At 41.2% G+C, this 19,456-nt stretch overlaps 1 protein-coding gene across 2 annotated transcripts in view; it reads left to right on the top strand.

Annotated features, from left to right (window-relative positions):
* The window catches only part of RAB7A (RAB7A, member RAS oncogene family), a 71,810-nt gene that overhangs the window by 16,217 nt on the left and 36,137 nt on the right, over positions 1-19,456 (top strand). The window contains exon 2 of one of the 2 annotated variants that reach the window (XM_072784924.1): positions 1,599-1,736. The exons of the other annotated variant lie outside the window; for it this stretch is intronic. The gene's annotated coding sequence lies outside the window, so the exon portion shown is untranslated. The remainder of the gene's footprint in view (positions 1-1,598; positions 1,737-19,456) is intronic. 2 annotated transcript variants of the gene reach the window in all.

Consider the following 19,456-nt stretch of genomic DNA (forward strand, 5'->3'; position numbering starts at 1 on the left):
TAAGTCCCTAATATGTGCTGAGCACAGAGTTAGAAATATTAACTCCAGCTGTACCTTTAGAGCACTGGATGGTTGTATCCAGAAATCAAAACTTTTGAAGCATCGGGCTCCCCACAGGGAGCCTGCTTCTCCCTCTGCCCCTATGTCTCTGCCCCTCCCTCTCTCCGTCTCTCATGAATAAATAAGTGGAATCTAGAAAACAAAACAAAAACTCTTGAAGTAAATTCTCTGCCCTACTCCTAGTCAATCACCTCTTTTTTTTTTCCAACCACCTCTTAATACTACATTTCACTCCTAGTATTTTGTTTTGTTTTTTTGTTTTTTTTAAAGATTTATTTATTTATTTATTTATTTATTTATTTATTTATTTATTTATTCATAGAGATGCAGAGAGAGAGAGAGGCAGAGACACAAGCAGAGGGAGAAGCAGGCTCCATGCAGAGAGCCCGACGCGGGACTCGATCCCGGGTCTCCAGGATCACGCCCTGGGCTGCAGGCGGCGCTAAACCACTGCGCCACCGGGGCTGCCCTCACTCCTAGTATTTTGAACAATACCTCAACTCAGGAGCCCCTAGTTTCATATTTTAAGCCTGTGTTATTAGATTATCTTTGTCTTCTGCTGCATGTCACATTCTTTCCCGTGATGGTCTTCTATAGTCACAAGAGATTTAAGAAAGATGTTACATTTAAAGAAGGAATGACTCATCTCGAGCCTTCACCAGAACTAGAAAACAGGTCATATTTATGTCCAAAAAATATTCATGTACTTGGTATTTTCTGCTGAGCGAATTAGCAGTAATTCAAGGGCTTGAATGAGTTTGATCAAGGTCTGAAAATTGGACTGATTGACTATTTACATTAAAAGATTATAGACTAAAAAAATAAATAAAAGATTATAGACTGCAGTGATGTCACACAAAATGACTTGAATGGGAATCTTTAGAGGGCAACCCCTCTACCTAGTCAGCTATTGACCTGGAGAGAGCAGTTGGAATCAACTGTCTTGGAACTCCAGGACCTACTTGGTTGGAGATATACCACATTATAATGCTTAGAATGTTCATTTCTCAACAAGAAAAAAATATGAAACATAAAAAGAAACAGGAAACTGTGACCCATTCACAGGGAAAAAAGGAATTGGACAGAAACCATCTCAGAGGAAGCTCAGACATTGGAATTGTAAGTTAAAGACATTAAATTGGAGTGTCTGAGTGGCTGAGCATCCAACTCTTAATTTCTCCCCGGGTCATTGTCTTGGGGTCATGGGATTGAGCCACACATTGGGCTCTGCACTCAGCAGGGAGTCTACTTCTCTTTCTCTCTCCTACTCTCCCTACTTGCCCATGCTTTCTCTCTCCTTAAAATAAATCCGTCTTTTTTTTTTTTTTTAAGATTTTATTTATTCATGAGTGACACAGAGAGAGAAAGAGAGAGGCAGGCAGAGATATAGGCAGAGGGAGAAGCAGTCTCCCTGCAAGGAGCCCCATGCAGGACTTGATCCCCGACCCTGGGATCACGCCTTGAGCCAAAGGCAGATGCTCAACTGCTGAGCCACCCAGGCATCCCTCAATCTCTCTTTTTTTTTTTTTTTTTTTAAGACACTGAATCAACTGTGTTAAATATACTCAGTGAGTTAAAGGAAATCATGGACAAAGAATTAAGGGCAATTGAGAATAGTGTCTGCATAAAACCATCAAGAAAGAAATTCTAAAAAGGAAACCTGGAGTAGAAAAAAGGTACAGTAACAAAGTTTTTTTTTTTTTTTAAACAAAGATTTATTTATTTTAGAGAGAGCACCTGCGAGTGGGGATGGGGGGTGGACAGATGGAGAGAGAATCTCAGGTAGACTCCCTGCTGAGAAGGGAGCCTAATGGGGCTTCATCTTATGACCCTGAGGTCATCACCTGAGCCAAAATCAAGATTCAGACTTTCAATTGACTGAGCCATCCAGATGCCCCTGAAATGAAATTTATTAGAAGGGTTTAGCAGCAGATGTAAACAGACGGAAGAAAAGATCAGCAAGCTAAAGGTAAGACCATCAAAATTATTCAGTCTGAGGAACAGAAAGAGAAGAGAATTATAAAAAATGAACACAGTCTGAGGGACCTGCAGGGCACCATCAAGCATGCCAGATACGCTTCACAGAAGCTCCAGAAGGAGAATGTAGAGAGGAACAATACATTTGTGAAAATCTAATGTCCAAAAACTTCCAGGATCTAAGGAATTTACACATCCAAAAAGCTTAATGAAGTCGAAGGAGAATAAACTCAAGAAATTTACACCAAGACATGTTATAGTCAAATTGTAACTTGAATTTGCAAAGCAAGAAGAACTTGAAAGCAAGAGAATCAACCTGTCATATATAAGGAATTCTGAATAAGGTTTATAACAGTTGATTTCTCATCAGAAATCATAGGCACAGGGGGTGCTGGGATTGAGCCCCATGTCAGGCTCCCTGCTCACTGGGGACTCTGCTTTTCCCTCTCCACCCTGCTCATGCACACTCTGTCTCTCAAATAAATAAATCTTAAAAACGAATATTCATGGCTGCCAGAAGACAGTACAAATGACATTTTAAAGTCCTGAGAGGGGGAACAAAACCTTATCAACTGAGAATACTGTATCTGGTAGAACTATTCTTCAAGATTGAAGGAGAAATTAAGATATTTCCGGATGAACAAAAGTTGAGGTTATTCATCATAGGTATGCCTGCCCCACAAGAAATGCTAAAGGGAGTCCTTCAGTCTGAAGTGAAAAGACACTGATACTAACTCAAAGACATAAGAAGAAATAGTACTGGTAAAGGTAACTATAAAAGCCAATATTATTGCTCTTTTGTTCTGTCCTTTTTGTAAATATATGATTTTTTAAAAGATTGTATTCCTTCATGAGAGACACAGAGAGGCAGAGACATAGGCAGAGGGAGAAGCAGGCACCCTCTGGGGAGCCCGATGGTGGGACTCAATCCCAGGAACCTGGGCCACCCAGGTGCCCCTAAATATATGATTTTAAAAAGACAGGAACATGAGGGTGCCTGGGTGGTTCAGTCAATTAAGCATCTGTCTTTGGCTCAGATCATGAACTCGGGGTCCTGGGATCAAGCCCTGCGTCGGCCTCCCTGCTCAGCTGGGAAACTTCTCCTTCTTCCTCTGCCTATCCCCACCACTCATGCCCCACCCCCATAAATAAGTAAAATCTTGGGCAGCCCCGGTGGTGCAGCAGTTTAGTGCCGCCTGCAGCCCAGGGCGTGATCCTGGAGACCCGGGATCGAGTCCCACGTCGGGCTCTCTGTGTGGTGCCTGCTTCTCCCTCTGCCTGTGTCTCTGCCTCTCTCTCCCTCTCTCTCTCTCTCTCTCTCTCTCTCTCTCTGTCTCTATGAATAATAAAATAAAATCTTTAAAAAAATAAGTAAAATCTTTTAAAAATAAATAAATGACAAAAACATAAAAGTTACAAGTTTGTCATAACAGGCACACAATGTATATAGATGTAATCTTTGATAATAACAATGTAAAGGAGAAGACAGATTAGAAAGTGTATACCAGGGTAGCCTTGGTGGTGCAGCGGTTTAGCGCTGCCTGCAGCCCGGGGTGTGATCCTGGAGACCCGGGATCGAGTCCCACATCGGGCTTCCTGCATGGAAGCCTGCTTCTCCCTCTGCCTGTGTCTCTGCCTCTTTCTCGCTCTCTCTGAATGAATAAATAAATAAATCTTAAAAAATAGATAAATAAAACTTAAAAAAAAAAAAGAAAGTGTATACCATTGAAACTAAAAAGATGTTAATTGTCAACCCCCAGGTAACCACTAAAATAATAATAATAAACAGAAGAGGAAAGAAGAGGGAATCAATGGTACATAAAACTACATTAAAAATTCAACTAGATACAAAAAAATCAGTAAGTGAAGACTGAACAACAAAAAAGAGACGTACAGAAAACAAATGTTACTCAGCAGAAGTAAATATTTCCTTATCAATAATTACCAAGTTTTCTTCCGCAAGCATCTTGCACACACAGCATGTACTTCTTTTTTTTTTTTTTTTTTTTTTAAGATTTTATTTATTCATGAGAGACGCAGAGAGACAGAGGGAGAGGCAGGCTCCCTATTGGGAGCCCGATGCAGGGCTCCATCCCTGGACCCTGGGATCACGCCCAGAGCTGAAGGCAGATGCTCAACCATTGAGCCATCCAGGTATCCGTCTGTCTTCTCTTTCTCTTTCTCTTTCTCTTTCTCTTTCTCTTTCTCTTTCTCTTTCTCTTTCTCTCTCTCTTTCTCTCTCTTTCTCTTTCTCTTTTATTTATTTATGAGATACACAGCGAGAGGTGGAGACACAGGCAGAGGGAGAAGCAGGTTCCCCGCCAGGAGCCGGATGGAAGGCTTGATTCCCGGGATTCCCAGACCCTGGGATCGTGCCCTGAGCTGAAGGCAGATGCTCAACCACTGAGCCACCCAGGTATCTGTCTTTCTTCTCTTTCTCTTTCTCTCATTCTTTTTCTTTCTCCATACTTATTTATTCATGAAATACACAGAGGCAGAGACACAGGCAGAAGGAGAAACAGGGTCCATGCAGGGAGCCTGATGCGGGAATTGATCCCGGGCTTCCAGGATCACGCCCTAGGCAGAAGGCAGGCACTAAACCGCTGAGCCACCCAGGGATCCCAATTTCTAGCTTTGAAGACCTCAGTGTTTACACTTAAAATATCCATTTCCTTTCACTTAAACTGTGATTGGCCTCAAAATGACCCTGCAACTCTGTTTTTATCACAGTATAGGAAAGGGTTTTGTTGCATACAACACAATAAGGTCTATTATCTGTTAAGCCAAGAGGAAGATTGCTTTCTTTCATCTTATTTTCAACAATAAGGTCATGAGTAGATTTCTCATCAGAAACCTTGGAGGCCAGACTTGGGTTGGACATGTTCAAAGTGTTGAAGGGAAAAACCTGTCAATCAAGAAACCTTTATCTGGCAAGACTATTCTTCAAAAGTGAGGAAGAAATTAAGACATTCCCAGATAAACCAAAGTGGAAAGACCCAAGTTACAGTAGGTTCTAGCTTTTATCATTTTCCAAGTATTTTCTTTACCAGACACTTAACCAACTGAGCCATCCAAGTGGCCTTATTTATAATGTTCTGAGTTACTGTCTAGTGTCCTTTCTTTTCAACCTGAAGGATTCTCTTCATTTAGGCCATATCTAAATACCCAGGCTACCCTTATATTTTTTTAAATTAAATATTTTTGGACATGGGGATCCCTGGGTGGCTCAGTGGTTTAGTGCCTGCCTTCGGCACAGGGTGTGATCCTGGAGTCCCGGGATCAAGTCCCGCATCGGGCTCCCTGCATGGAGCCTGCTTCTCCCTCTGCCTGTGTCTCTGCGCCTCTCTCTCTCTCTCTCTGTATGTCTCATGAATAAATAAATAAAAATTTTTAAAAAGGGCATTTAAGAAATAAATATTTTTGGACACATGCATAAATGTGTAACATTAGTTACTGAAAGGGTGTGGGTTGGAGCTATAAAGGAATTGAGGTTTTGGGGGTGGGGTTTTTTTTGTTTAAAAATTTTTTTTTTTTTTTTTTAAGAACAGAGAGAGAGCGAGCCCACAAGCAGGGCAAGCGGCAGAGGGAGAAGGAGAAGCAAGCAGGCTCCCTGTTGAGCAGAGAGACCAGAACAGTCTCAGTCCTAGGACTGTGGGATCATAACCTGAGCTGAAGGCAGGTACTTAACCCACTGAGCCACGCAGGTGCCCCAAGGAGCCGAGTTTTTATGTTATTGAAGTTAAGCTGGTATAAATACACATAATGGTGTGCATAATTTAGGATGTTAAAGGTAATCCAGGGATAATGACAAAGAAAATAGCTATAGAATACCCACAAAAGAAATGAGAAAGGATTAAAAAGTTTTACTTTTTATCAAGCGAACACAAAAGAAGATAGTTATGTAGAATAACAAACTGTAAGACATATAGAACACAAACGCTAACGTGATTGAAATAAGTCCTTATCAGTAATTTCTTAAATGTCAATGCATTGAACTCTCCAAAAAGACAGATTGACATATTGGATAGAAAAACCTGATCCTGGGATCCCTGGGTGGCGCAGCGGTTTGGCGCCTGCCTTTGGCCCAGGGCGCGATCCTGGAGACCCGGGATCGAATCCCACATCGGGCTCCCGGTGCATGGAGCCTGCTTCTCCCTCTGCCTATGTCTCTGCCTCTCTCTCTTTCTCTCTCTGTGACTATCATAAATAAATAAAAATTAAAAAAAAAAAAAAAAAAGAAAAACCTGATCCAACTATTTGTTGTTTACAAATAGACAGTTTTCAGTTTAGATCCAAAGACACAAAAAAATATGAATATGAAATAGTGGGAAAAGATAATCAATGCAAATAGTAACCAAAAGAGAGCTAAGATGGCTGTACAAATATGAGTCAAGACAGATTTTATTTTTTTCAAGATAGATTTTAAATTAAAAATACTTACAAGAGGGCTCCCTGGGTGGCGCTGTGGTTTAGCGCCTGCTTTTGGCCCAGGGCGCGATCCTGGAGACCCGGGATCGAATCCCACGTCGGGCTCCCGGTGCATGGAGCCTGCTTCTCCCTCTGCCTGTGTCTCTGCCTCTCTGTGTGTGTGTGTGACTATCATAAATAAATAAAAATTTTTAAAAATTTTAAAAAATACTTACAAGAAAAAAAATACAAGAGACAAAGAAGGACATATATTAATAAAAGTCTCAGTACAGTAAGAAGATAAAATGGTAAACCTTTATACATCTAATGACAGGCCATCAAGTTATATGAAGCAAAAATTGACAGAACTGAAGGGAGAAATAGACAATTTTACCATGATACTCGAGAGTGGATAGAACCAGAGAACAGAGAAGTAAGGAAATAGAGAACTTGAATAACCCAATCAGATCTAACAGACATATACAGGACTCCACCCAACAACAGCACATGTGTTCTCCTCAAGTGCACATGGGACCTTCTTTAGGACACCTGGTGTTAGGCCACAATTTAAGTTTCAATAGCAAGGTAGATATCATGCAAAATAACTTTTCTGACCACAATGAGCTGAAGTTAGAAATCAGTAACAGGTGGAAAACTAAAAATTTCAAATCTATGAATATTAACACACTTTTATATATTTATTAAAGGTTTTATTAAAGGTTTTATTTATTTATTCATGAGAGACAAAGAGGCAGAGGGAGGAGAAGCAGGCTTCATACAGGAGCCCGATGCAGGACTTGATCCCAGAACTTCAGATTATGCTCTGAGCTGAAGGCAGACGCTCAACTGCTGAGCCACCCAGGCGTCCCTAAACAACACACTTTTATTTATTTATTTTTTTAAGATTTTATTTATTTATTCATGAGAGACACAGAGAGAGAGAGAGAGGGGCAGAGGGAGAAGCAGGCTCCATGCAGGAACCCTGACGTGGGACTTGATCCCGGGCCTCCAGGATCAGGCCCTGGGCTGAAGGTGGCACTAAACCACTGAGCCACCCAGGCTGCCCCAACAACACACTTTTTTTTTTTTTTTTTAAGATTTTATTTATTCATGAGATACAGAGAGAGAGAGGCAGAGACACAGGCAGAGAGAGAAGCAGGCTCCATGCAGGGAGCCCGACGTGGGACTCGATCCTAGGTCTCCAGGATCACACCCTAGGCTGAAGGCAGTGCTAAACCGCTGCACCACCGGGGCTGCCCCCAACAACACACTTTTATTTTTTTTATTTTTTTATTTTTTATTTTTATTTTTATTTTTTTTAACAACACACTTTTAAAGAACCAATAGACGAAAGATGAAATCACAAGGGAAATTTTTAAATACTTAGAGATGAATAAATTGAAAACACACATACCAAAACTTACAGGGCATAGCAAAGCAGTGTTAAGGGAAAGATTTATAGCGATAAATACTAACATTGAAAATGAAGAAACAGGGCAGCCCTGGTGGCTCAGCGGTTTAGTGCCACCTGCAGCCCAGGATGGGATCCTGGGGTCCCGGGATTGAGTCCCACGTTGGGCTCCCTGTGTGGAGCCTGCTTCTCCCTCTGTCTGTGTCTCTGCCTCCCTCTCTTTCTGAGTCTCTCATGAATGAATAAATAAATAGTGTTAGAAAAAAGAAAAAGAAAATGAAGAAACATCTTTTTTTAAAGATTTTATGTATTTGAGAGGGAGTGCACACAAATGCAGGGGTGGAGCAGAGGGGGAAGGAGAGAGAGAAAATCTCAAGGAGAGTCCGTGCTGAGGGTGGAGCCCCATGCAGGACTCAGTCTCACCACCCTGAGATCATGACCTGAGCTGAAACCAAGAGTCAGACTCTTAAACTGACTGAGCCACCCTGGTACCCCATGAAGAAACCTCTCTCTCTCTCTCTCTTTTTTTTTTTTTTAATTTATTTATGATAGTCACAGAGAGAGAGAGAGAGAGAGGCAGAGACATAGGTAGAGGGAGAAGCAGGCTCCATGCACCGGGAGCCCGACGTGGGATTCGATCCCGGGTCTCCAGGATCGCGCCCTGGGCCAAAGGCAGGCACCAAACCGCTGTGCCACCCAGGGATCCCCTGAAGAAACCTCTCTAATCAACAACCTAACTTTACTTCCTACAGAATCAGAAACAGAACAAACCAAACCCAAAACTAGTAGAAGGAAAGGAAATGATATAGATTATAGCAGATAGACTTCTGGTTGGATTGACTAAGGAAAAAGCCAAATATTCCTAAAATCAGAAATGAACTTTATGAGAATGTTACTATCAATTCTACAGGGGGGGAAAAAAGAAACATTGTAAGAGGGTCCTGTGAACATTTGTACTCCCAACAAATTTAATAACCTGGATGAAATTAATAAGTTCATAGAAACACAAACTACCAAAACTGACTCAATAAAAATCATACTTTATTGTCAAGTGAGGAGATCGAATCAGTTACCCAAAATCTACCGACAAAGAAAAGCCCTGGACCTGATGTCTTCACTGGTGAATTCTAACATTGAAAGAACTAACACCAATCCTCACATTATTCCCAGAAATCAAAGAGGAGGGAACAATAATAAATCATTCTTGAGCCAGCATTGCTCTGATACCAAGGCTAGGCAAACCCTACAAAGAAAGGGAAACTACAGGTCAGTAGCCCTTATGATGATTCAAAAATACTGAACAAAATACCAGCAAATCAAATTTAGCCTATTAAACGGATTACACACATGAGCAGTGGGATTTGTTCCTGAGAGGTAGGATGATTGCACATTGAAAAAGTGATCAGTATAGTATATACCACATTAACGGAGTGAAAAGAACAAGAAAAACACATGGTCATCTCAGTTGATGCAGGAAAAGCCTTTGACAAAATTCAGCCTTTCATGACGCAAAACACTAGGAATAGAAGGCAATTACTTCACCATAATAAAAGCCACATAGGAAAAGCACACAGTGAACAGCATAGTCATTGGTGAAAGACTGATAGCTTTTCCTCTGATTTAGTTCAGGAAGAAGGCAAGGATGCCCACTGTTACCACTTCTAGTCATACTAATACTGGAAGTTCTAACCACAGCAGTTTGGCAAGAAAAAAATAAAAGGCATCCAAATGGGAAAGGAAGGAGTGGAATTATCTCTGTTGCAGATAACATGATCTTATATATGTAGAGTATCTAAAGATTTCCTACCTAAAAATAAAAATATATCTTGGAGCTAATAAACTAATTCAGCAAAGTTTGCAGGATAGAAAATGAACATACAAAAACTGGTTGCATTTTGATATACTAACAATGAACTATCCAAAAAGGAAAGCAAGAAAACAGTTCCACTTAAAATAGCATCCAAAAAACTAGAATTAGCTTGGTAGGAAAGACAAACTATATATCTTGGCAAACCCACTCTTAGGTATGTACCCAAAAGATTTGAAAACAGTTAATGATACACTGTTGTTCATAGCAAAATTATTTACAATAATCAAAAAGTAGAAACAACCCACATCATCAGCAGATAAAAGGATAAGCAAAATACACTATATGTTTTTTGGTTTTAAGATTTTATTTGAAAGAGAATGAGTGGGGTGGGGGTTGGGTAGAAGCAGACACCCGGCTGAGCAGGAAGCCCAATTGTGGGGGGTGGGGGGGTGGGGGTGGGGGTGGCTCTCTCCCAGGACCTGGAGATCATGACCTGAACTGAAGGCAGATGCCCAACCACCTGAGGCACCCAGGTGTCCCCAAAATACACTATATGTTAACTAACTTGAATTTATTTATAAAGATGGATGAAGTTCTGATGCATTTTATAATGTGGATGAACCTTGAGAGAACATGCTGAGATATGCCAGACATGAGGACAAATATTGTATGATCCCACTTACATGGGCTATTTTAAGAAAGGAAAATTCATAGAATAGAGATTACTAAGGGCTAAGGGAGTGGGACCTGGGGAATTGCTGCTTAACTTGTATGGAGTTTCTGTTTGCTGTGATGAGAAAGTTCTGGAAATAGATGCTGGTGATGTTCTTACAAACGAGGAAATTAAGATCAGTATCTTCAAAAAAAAATCAGTATCTTCTCTTCATATAAACTCTTCCTCAAATAAAGCCAGACTACATTTTTAAAAAAGATTTTATTTATTTGTAAGATATGCAGAGAGAGGCAGAGACATAAGGAGAGGAAGAAGCAGGCTTCCTGTGGGGAGCCTGATGTGGGACCCTGATGTGGGACTCGATCCCAGGACCCTGGGATTATGCCCTGAGCCACAGACAGATGCTCAGCCACCCAGGTGTCCCAGCCAGACTGCATCTTAACTGACAGATTATGGATATTGAAGTATGATTTTATAAACCATGTATTACCACATAGTGTGCTCAGCTGTGCAGTATGGTGTGGTGGAAAAGCAAGTATAGTTATGGAATGTGGTGGAATGTTCATCCCTTTTCCTTTTTTGTCATGGTAGTTTTGTGTTTTCACCTTGAGTATTTAGCAGTGATGTCTCTCAATGTCCGAAGCAAGCTATGTGTTGGTGATATACAGTTTGGCAGACAGATCTTTATTTTGCCAAAATCTTACTAGCATAGTTTCTGTCCCCTTAAACCTTCTCTTCAATAATGTAATCTTTGAAATAGAAGCAAAGTGTTGTGAAACTTTTGACATTACTGTTCTTTAGCATTTCCTTTTTAACCCTAAAGAGCTGGGCCTGTGCTTGAGCATTACAGTTCCCCATTTTACCTGAAACCTCAAATAGGTGAGCTCTGTTAGCTTTTCATATCTAGCCCTGGCCTGGTGGTTAATTTTATGTGGCAGCTTGACTGGGGCAGGGATGCCCAGGTATTTGATTAAAGCACTACTCTGGATGTATCTGTGAGGGTCTTTCTGGCTGAGATTAATTTGAATTTGAATCTGTAGACTGAGCAGAGCAAAGCAGATTGCCCTCATCCAGTCATTAGAGGCCTGAAGAGAACAAAAGGCTGAGCAAGAGAGAATTCACTCTATTTGAATGTCTTTTCCTGCCTTCAGACTCAGACTGGATCTTACACCACTGGTTCTCCTGGTTGTCAAGCCCACAGACTGCAGATCTTGGGACTTCTTGGCTTCTGTAATTGTGCAAGCTAATTCCTTGTAATAAATGTTAGATATATAAAGTTTATGTATGTATATATACAATCTTGTATGTATTCATGTGATCTTATACATTATTAACAGATACAAATCTTCCATATATAAAGATTATTTTTAACATATTTTAAATCTTGCTTGAAGGTGACTGGCAAAATATGGGCTTATATATGGTGCAACAGAGCTAATAGATTCTCTTCCTCCATCTTGGTGGTCTGTTGGTTCTGTTTCTTTGGAGAACCCTAATACATTTGGCATTAATAGTCACTCTTTCCTAAGGACAGGTCCCAGAGCATCCTTATACTGGTATTCATTCCCTTTCAGGCCCTTCTGCCCCAACGCAGTAAACTAAACAGTGTTGTTTATTCTTTATTACAAATCTCTCCCACACTTCTTAACTTTCTGAAGTCTTATCACACAGCACTCTAAAACAAAAAAAACGGGAGTAATATAATGACGTCAATCATTACTTAAACCTGAATTAGTAGTGGAGAGCCTTCTTGCCTGGGGAGAACTAGCTACTGGTTAAGGACACCTGAAGTACTATAGAAGGTTTAGTTTAGTTTGAGGCATTTCTGCATGTTGAAGTTCTGCATGTTGAAAGCCCATGGTGAAGTTGGGGGATTCTGGGGATTAAGTATCAGAAACTGTTTAACCAGATTTTGATTTGATCAGAGATCATGCTCTAACAGTGCTGCTTCAGGAAGCCACTCTTCCTCTAATGTGGAGTAGCTGTCTCTTTTTAAAATGTTCTATTATGAAAAAATTCAAGTAAATAGAATCATAAAATACACGAACACACACACTTCTACCTAATTTCAGCAGTTGACCCTTGAACAATGCAGGGCTTAGGGGTACAAACCCCCATGTTGGTCAAATTCCAGTATAACTTCTGACTCCCTGCAAACTTAAGTACCGGTAGACTGTTGACCAGAAGCCTTACCAATAAAGAGTCGATTAACACTTGTTTATGACTTATATACAGTATTTTTACAATAAAGTAAGCTAGAGAAAAAATAAAATATTTTTAGTACCATACTGTAAAAAGTCCACATATAAGTTGACCCACACAGTTCAGACCGTGTTGTTCAACGGTCAACTCTATTTGCTCTATTTTTTTGGTTAAACTAATACAAAGCAAATTAGATATTTTCATGACACTTTACCCCTAAATGCTCAAGTCTTTTCATCTAGAATGTGGTCCCCTCCCCCCCACTTATGCCATTACCTTTAACTTGAAAACATCAAGCCAGTTGCTTTAACAGAATGTTCCACATTCTGGGTATATCCTTTGATATTGAATGTTCCTCTAGCCCTGATATTTCTTGTGCACTGAAAGTTAGATCTAAAAGTTTGGGTGAATTTAAGTTAAAAAAAAATTTTTTTTAAGATTTTATTTATTTATTCATGAGTGACACAGGGAGGGGTGGGGGCAGAGACACAGGCAGAGGGAGAAGCAGGCTCCCTGCGTGGAGCCTGATGTGGGACTCGATCCCGGGACTCCAGGAGCACGTGCTGAGCCAAAGGCAGATGCTCAACCCCTAAGCCACCCAGGTGTCCCAGGTTATATGTTTTTGATGAGAATATTTCATAATGTCTGATTGTCCCACTGTTAGTGAAGATTAGTTTTTTTTTTTTTTTAGTGAAGATTAATCACTATATTAAAATGGTCACAAATATGTACTGCTCTTCTTTCCCAACCTCTGTGATTAGGAAATGATCTGTGAGGTGCTATTTTGGTGACATACATGTACAGCTTTAGTTCCCCATCCCCCCTTCACCTGTGGAATTAGCATCATTGATGATATTGACCTTAACCTTTTGTTTTCATTAAGGGTTGCAAGATGATTTTTTTTTTATTTCAGTTATTCTTTATATGTTCCTTTTTTTTTTTTTTTTTTTTTTTTTTAGTAGGCTCCATGCCCAACTCGGGGCTTGAACTCAAACTGAGATCATGACTGAGCCGAAATCAAGAATCAGACACCCAACTGACTGAGGCACCCAGACATCCCTCAAAATTATTTGTTAAACAGATAGTTCAGGTTCTGTCATCCAGAGTAATGCAATTTGGCAAACATTTATTATATTCTAAGGCTACCATGTTTGATTATCTGTATTCAATGTTAATGTTATCATGTTAATGTTATAATGTTAATTTGCCTATGTAGGTAGAGAGGCCAACTGAAGAGATGTGTTCAGTTTATTTATTTTTATTTTTTATTTTTTTAGATGTGTTCTGTTTAGGAGGCGTTATTTAATTGTGTTTTTCGAGGTGGATTAGGGAGGGTTGGTGGTACCCTTGAAAAGGGGCAGGAAGGCCATTGGAGTTAAAAGCAGCATCACTGGCAGAATCAGCAGTAGAAAAGTCTAGGGCACTGGAAAGGGACTGAGTTTGGCAAAGTAAGAAAGTTGTGGCTAAGGGAACTGTTTCTTTCTGAGGATGGGAACAGTGTGTGCAGTCTAGACTGCCTCCACATTACTCATGACTCACGTGGACAGGCTTGCAAGAATTGCCAGGAGGACAGTGGAGAGAATCTTAGGGAATTCATTTCCAGCCCAGCTTAATGGGAGGGGGAAAGGTAGTCCTCTCTGTGGAATGTCTCATGGATTCTCATCTCTCCTTTTTTTATTTCTTTAGGTTCCCTAAGGGTCCAGATGATTTTGCTTACTCAGCTTTTTCTGTGTTCAACACCAGATGTTGGTACACAGGTGGTTTTCTCTTTTTTGGCTATCGTGGATAATGATGCTGTCAACATTTGTGAGCAGGTTTTTGTGTGGATGTATGTTTCATTTCTCTTGGGTTCAACTCTAGGAATGAAATTGCTGGGTCATAGGGTGACTCTATGATGAACTTTCTGAGGGACTGCCAGACTTTTGCAGAGTGACTGCACCCATTCACCTTTGCCCCAGCAGTGTATGGAGGTCTAGTTTTTCCACGTGCTCATCAGCACTTGTTATGGTCTGTCCTTTCAATTATAGTCATCCTAGTGGGTATGACGTGGGTTCTTCTTGTCTTTTGACTTACACCTGGGGCTGGCTTGCCTGACACCATCTGTTGCTGGACTTTTTGTGCCCAGTACTTGGCACTATTTAACCAGATTGCATGCTGGGATTCAGATTCCATTGAGAATCTGCGTGGCTCAGCCCCTACTATGGTTGGCTTTCTCTTCAATCAGTTGTTTACTTTTAGTCTAATCAGGAGTTGCTGGGTTTGGGTCACAGTACAACAGGGATGCTCCTTGTGGGAGCTGAGGCTGGCAAAGTGTGAAGAGGCAGGTTACAATGGAGGGGGGAGTTGAATGTGGTAAGCAAATAGACCAAAAGGGAGCTGGGGCCAAGCCCTGGGAGGGCTGGAAAAGTAAGCCGAAGGTGCTCTGTGATTGCTAACACCATGTATATAGAGCAGAGCAGGGCAACTCTGGGGCTGAAGAAATAAAGAAGCAGGAAATAACGAGGATTCTCACTGGGGCTGTGCAAGTTTTTGAAAAGTTTAGGGAAGATTAGTTATGGGTAGGACTAGGTCAGATGTAATGGTTAGGGTAGAGGAGCATAGGAAATAGTTTTATGTTTGAGAACAGGAGAGAATGTTCCCCTTGGACAGATTTGGGTGGATGGAATGTTTTGTATGTGATGCTACTCTAGGTGCTCACAGAACACATGACAAATGTGTGTGCGGCAGATAAAAGCATAAACTGGAATCCAGGTTTGATGCCCTGAATGAAGTAGAAAGTGAAGCATTGCAAGGTCACCAGTTCTTCCAGGTCATCTCCTCAAATATCTGCAGATGGCCTCTGATTACCTTCTCTTTTTTATAGAACAGCTTAATTGAGGTGTAATTGCCATATAGTAAACTGGACGTGTTTATATATGTTGAGTTTTGACATATGCATATGTCTGTGAAACTGTCACCACAATCAAGATGATGAACAAATGCATTATCCCAAAAGTCTCCTAATGCCCCTTTACAAATCCTCCCTCCTGTCTACTGCCCCTTCCTTATCCATCCCCAGGCAATCACTGACTGACTTGCTTTCTAGTTTGCATTTTCTTTCCATTTCATTTAAATGGAATCTGTGTATGTACTTTATGTATATGCACATACTGTAGATATACTTTTGAGGGAGAGGTGTTTGACTTCTTTCAACGTTGTTATTTTGAGATTCATCCATGTTAAATGTATCAAGTAGTTCATACCTTTTTGAAACCAAATGGTATTCTATTATATAGATGTGTCACAGTTCTCTATTCTCTGATTGATGGCCATTTGCTTCCAGTTTTTGGCTATTACAAATAAACCTGCTGTGGGACGCCTGAGTGGCTCAGCAGTTGAGCGTCTGCCTTTGTCTCAGCGCGTGATCCCAGGGAGCCTGCTTCTCTGCCTCCCCCCCCCCCCCCGAATAAATAAATAAATCTTAAAAAAAAACACACACAAACCTGCTATGAACATTTGTGTACAAGTCTGGATATATGCTTTCATTTCTCTTGGGCAGCTACTTAGGGGAATTGTTAAGTCTCACCCTTTCAAGGTTTGTTTTAGTGCTATTTTAGTTTATTCACAAGATTGTGCAACCAACACAACTCTGTCATTCTGGGAACATATTTTATATTTTCATCACCCCAAAATGTATGTTTAATTTTTAAAATGGTTTTTCTGTGTCTTACATTCCCACTAGCAGTACTGTTCCATATCCTCCAATTGTTCCATATCTTCACCAACACTCAGTATGTCATTTAAAATTTCTAGGCATTCAAACAGGTGGGCAGCTTTTTTTTGTTTGTTTGTTTTTAAAGATTTTATTTATTCATAAGAGACACAGGAACAGACACAGGCAGAGGGAGAAGCAGGCTCCATGCACAGAGCCTGACATGGGACTTGATCCTGGGTCTCCAGGACCACACCCTGGGCTGAAGGCTGCACTAAACTGCTGAGCCACTTGGGCTGCCCAGGTGGGTAGTTTTATCTCATGGTTTTTGCATTTCCTTAATGAGTAATAATGTGGCTCATCTTTTCACATGCTTACTCATCTTTGATGAAGTATCTGGTTAATCTTTTGCTTATTTTATTGAGTTGTTTTTGTACTGAGTTTTAGAGTTCTAAGTCTGTTAGATACATGGTTTGCACATATGTATTCCATCTTTGTCTTTCCATTGTATTAACAGTGTCTTTTGAAGAGCAGAAGTTCTTAACCCTTATAAAGTCCAGTTTGTCGGGATCCCTGGGTGGCACAGCGGTTTGGCGCCTGCCTTTGGCCCAGGGCGCGATCCTGGAGACCCGGGATTGAATCCCACGTCGGGCTCCCGGTGCATGGAGCCTGCTTCTCCCTCTGCCTGTGTCTCTGCCTCTCTCTCTCTCTCTGTGTGACTATCATAAATAAATAAAAATTAAAAAAAAATAAAGTCCAGTTTGTCAATCCTTCTGTACATTGTGCTTTTGTTGTGATGTCTAGGAAATCTGCCTACCTCAAATTTCCGACAGTCTTGAAATAGGACTAGGTTTTATTGTATTTTATTGGGTTTTTTTGAAAGATATTATTTATTTATTCATGAGACAGAGGCAGAGAGAGAAGCAGGCTCTCCATGAGGAGCCGGATGTGGGACTCGATCCAAGGACCCTAGTATCACGACCCAAGCTGAAGGCAGATGCCCATCTGCTGAGCCACCCAGGAGTCCCAGGACTAGATTTTAAACTGAGGTAGGGTCTCAGGTACCCAGGGGGCATTTACATTTGTCGTCTATGTCCCTCACTGGATACACTGGAGAGTCAGAAATTGTCGGGTTAATAAATAAGCCAGTTATCAAAGTAGTCAGTTGCTCAGTCACCTGTCAGTTATGTGAGAATGCCTGTACTTAGCCAACTCTAAAATGATACAGGGTTCCTCATCCCCATCTGTCTCCCGTGTTCTCTGAACTGGCTCTTCCTCCTGTCAAATGGATGCCTAAAGAAAAAAAATCAGTGTTACCTTAAGAAAAATAAAATTTGGGAGGCACATCCCCTTTCTCTTTCGAAAAAATCCAAGTCTCCTCTGGAGTCTTCCATCTCTGAGTATGGTTAGACTCCTTTTATAAAAGTTGTAGTTACAGAGCCTGTTAAAACTGAAGGTATGAGGATTGCCCTTTCCTTATTGTCTTCCCACTCCATACCTTGCTTTGCTAGAGAAGGAATCCTATTATGCTTGAGATGAGGAAGCTTTTGATCAGTGGCTACTACATACTCTTTTCCTAAGCCTCTCTTGTGTTCTTGCTCCTGTCACCTAGATGTTCCCAGTTTTCAGGTCTTTGAGTTTTTCTTCCTTTTCTTTCTAGCCATATTTCCTCTCTTACCTCCTAAATTCCTAAGGAGACCTAAATTTATTGGCCCATTAGTATGTTTAGGCTTCATCGTTGTAGATTGTACTCTGACATAGATATCTTTTTTTTAAAGATTTTATTTATTTATTCATGATAGTCACACACAGAGAGAGAGAGAGGCAGAGACATAGGCAGAGGGAGAAGCAGGCTCCATGCAGGGATCCCAATGTGGGATTCGATCCCGGGTCTCCAGGATCGCGCCCTGGGCCAAAGGCAGGCGCCAAACCGCTGCGCCACCCAGGGATCCCTTCTGACATAGATATCTTGACTGAGGCATATTGATATCCCTGAGGGCTATGTTTGCTTATTGTAGATGTTCATTTCTTTTTTCTTTTTTTTTTAAGATTTTATTTATTTACTCATGAGAGACACACAGAGGCAGAGAGAGAAGCAAGCTTCCTGCGAGGAGCCCAATGTGGGGCTCTATCCCAGGACCCTGGGATCATGACCTGAGCCAAAGGCAGACGCTCAACCACTGAGCCACCCAGGCGTCCCGTGTAGATGTTCATTTCTTGATTGGACTCTTGCTGCTGTTTTTCTTTTCATTAAGTGTTAAGAAAGGATGTATTTTTTATTCTGGGACGCCTGGGTGGCTCAGTGGTTGGGCCTCTGCCTTTGGCTCAGGGTGTGATCCTGGAGACCAGGATCAAGTTCCACATTGGACTCCCTGCAGGGAGCCTGCTTCTCCCTCTGCCTATGTCTCTGCCTCTCTCTCTTTCTTTCTCTGTCTCATGAATAAATAAATAAAATCTTTTAAAAAAAAGATTTATTTATTGAGAGAAAGAGCATGCACATTTGCACTGGAGGCAGGGAGGGGCAGAGGGAGAGGGAATCTCAAGCGGACTCCCTGCTGAGGGCGGAGCCTGATGTTGGACTCCATCCCATGACCCTGAGACCATCAGCTGAGCTGAAATCACCTGTTAGATGTTTAACCGACCAAGCTACCCAGGTGCCCCAAGAAAGGATATGTTTTAATTTTAAGTTCTGTAATTGGAAAATGTTCTCAGTCATGGGGATCATCTCAGCAAGAAGAGTGAAGACTAAAGTATGTTCTATAGTTACATTGGTTGAAGGACAATCCCGTAGCAAACTGAATTGGAGAATATTGTATTGCGTTTATTAGGGACTCACTCCATTTTACCACTAAGCATTAGTAGCTCCAAGAATTCAAGAGGTGGGGAGATACTGATCTTTTTTTTTTTTAATTGTTCTTCTTTTTTTTTTTAATTTTTATTTATTTATGATAGTCACAGAGAGAGAGAGAGAGAGAGGCAGGCTCCACGCACCGGGAGCCCGACGTGGGATTCGATCCCGGGTCTCCAGGATCGCGCCCTGGGCCAAAAGCAGGCACCAAAGCGCTGTGCCACCTGATACTGATCTTAATAGTAATGAGCTACCACCACTTTTTTTTTAAAGATCATATTCATTTATTTTTTTGAGAGATAGACAACATGAGCATGAGCAGCAGGAGAGAGGAGGCAGAGAGAGGGAAAAGCAGGCTCCGCACTGAGCAGGGAGCC

Source organism: Canis lupus, chromosome 19, assembly GCF_048164855.1.
Source record: "Canis lupus baileyi chromosome 19, mCanLup2.hap1, whole genome shotgun sequence".
Taxonomy (NCBI): Eukaryota; Metazoa; Chordata; class Mammalia; order Carnivora; family Canidae; genus Canis; species Canis lupus.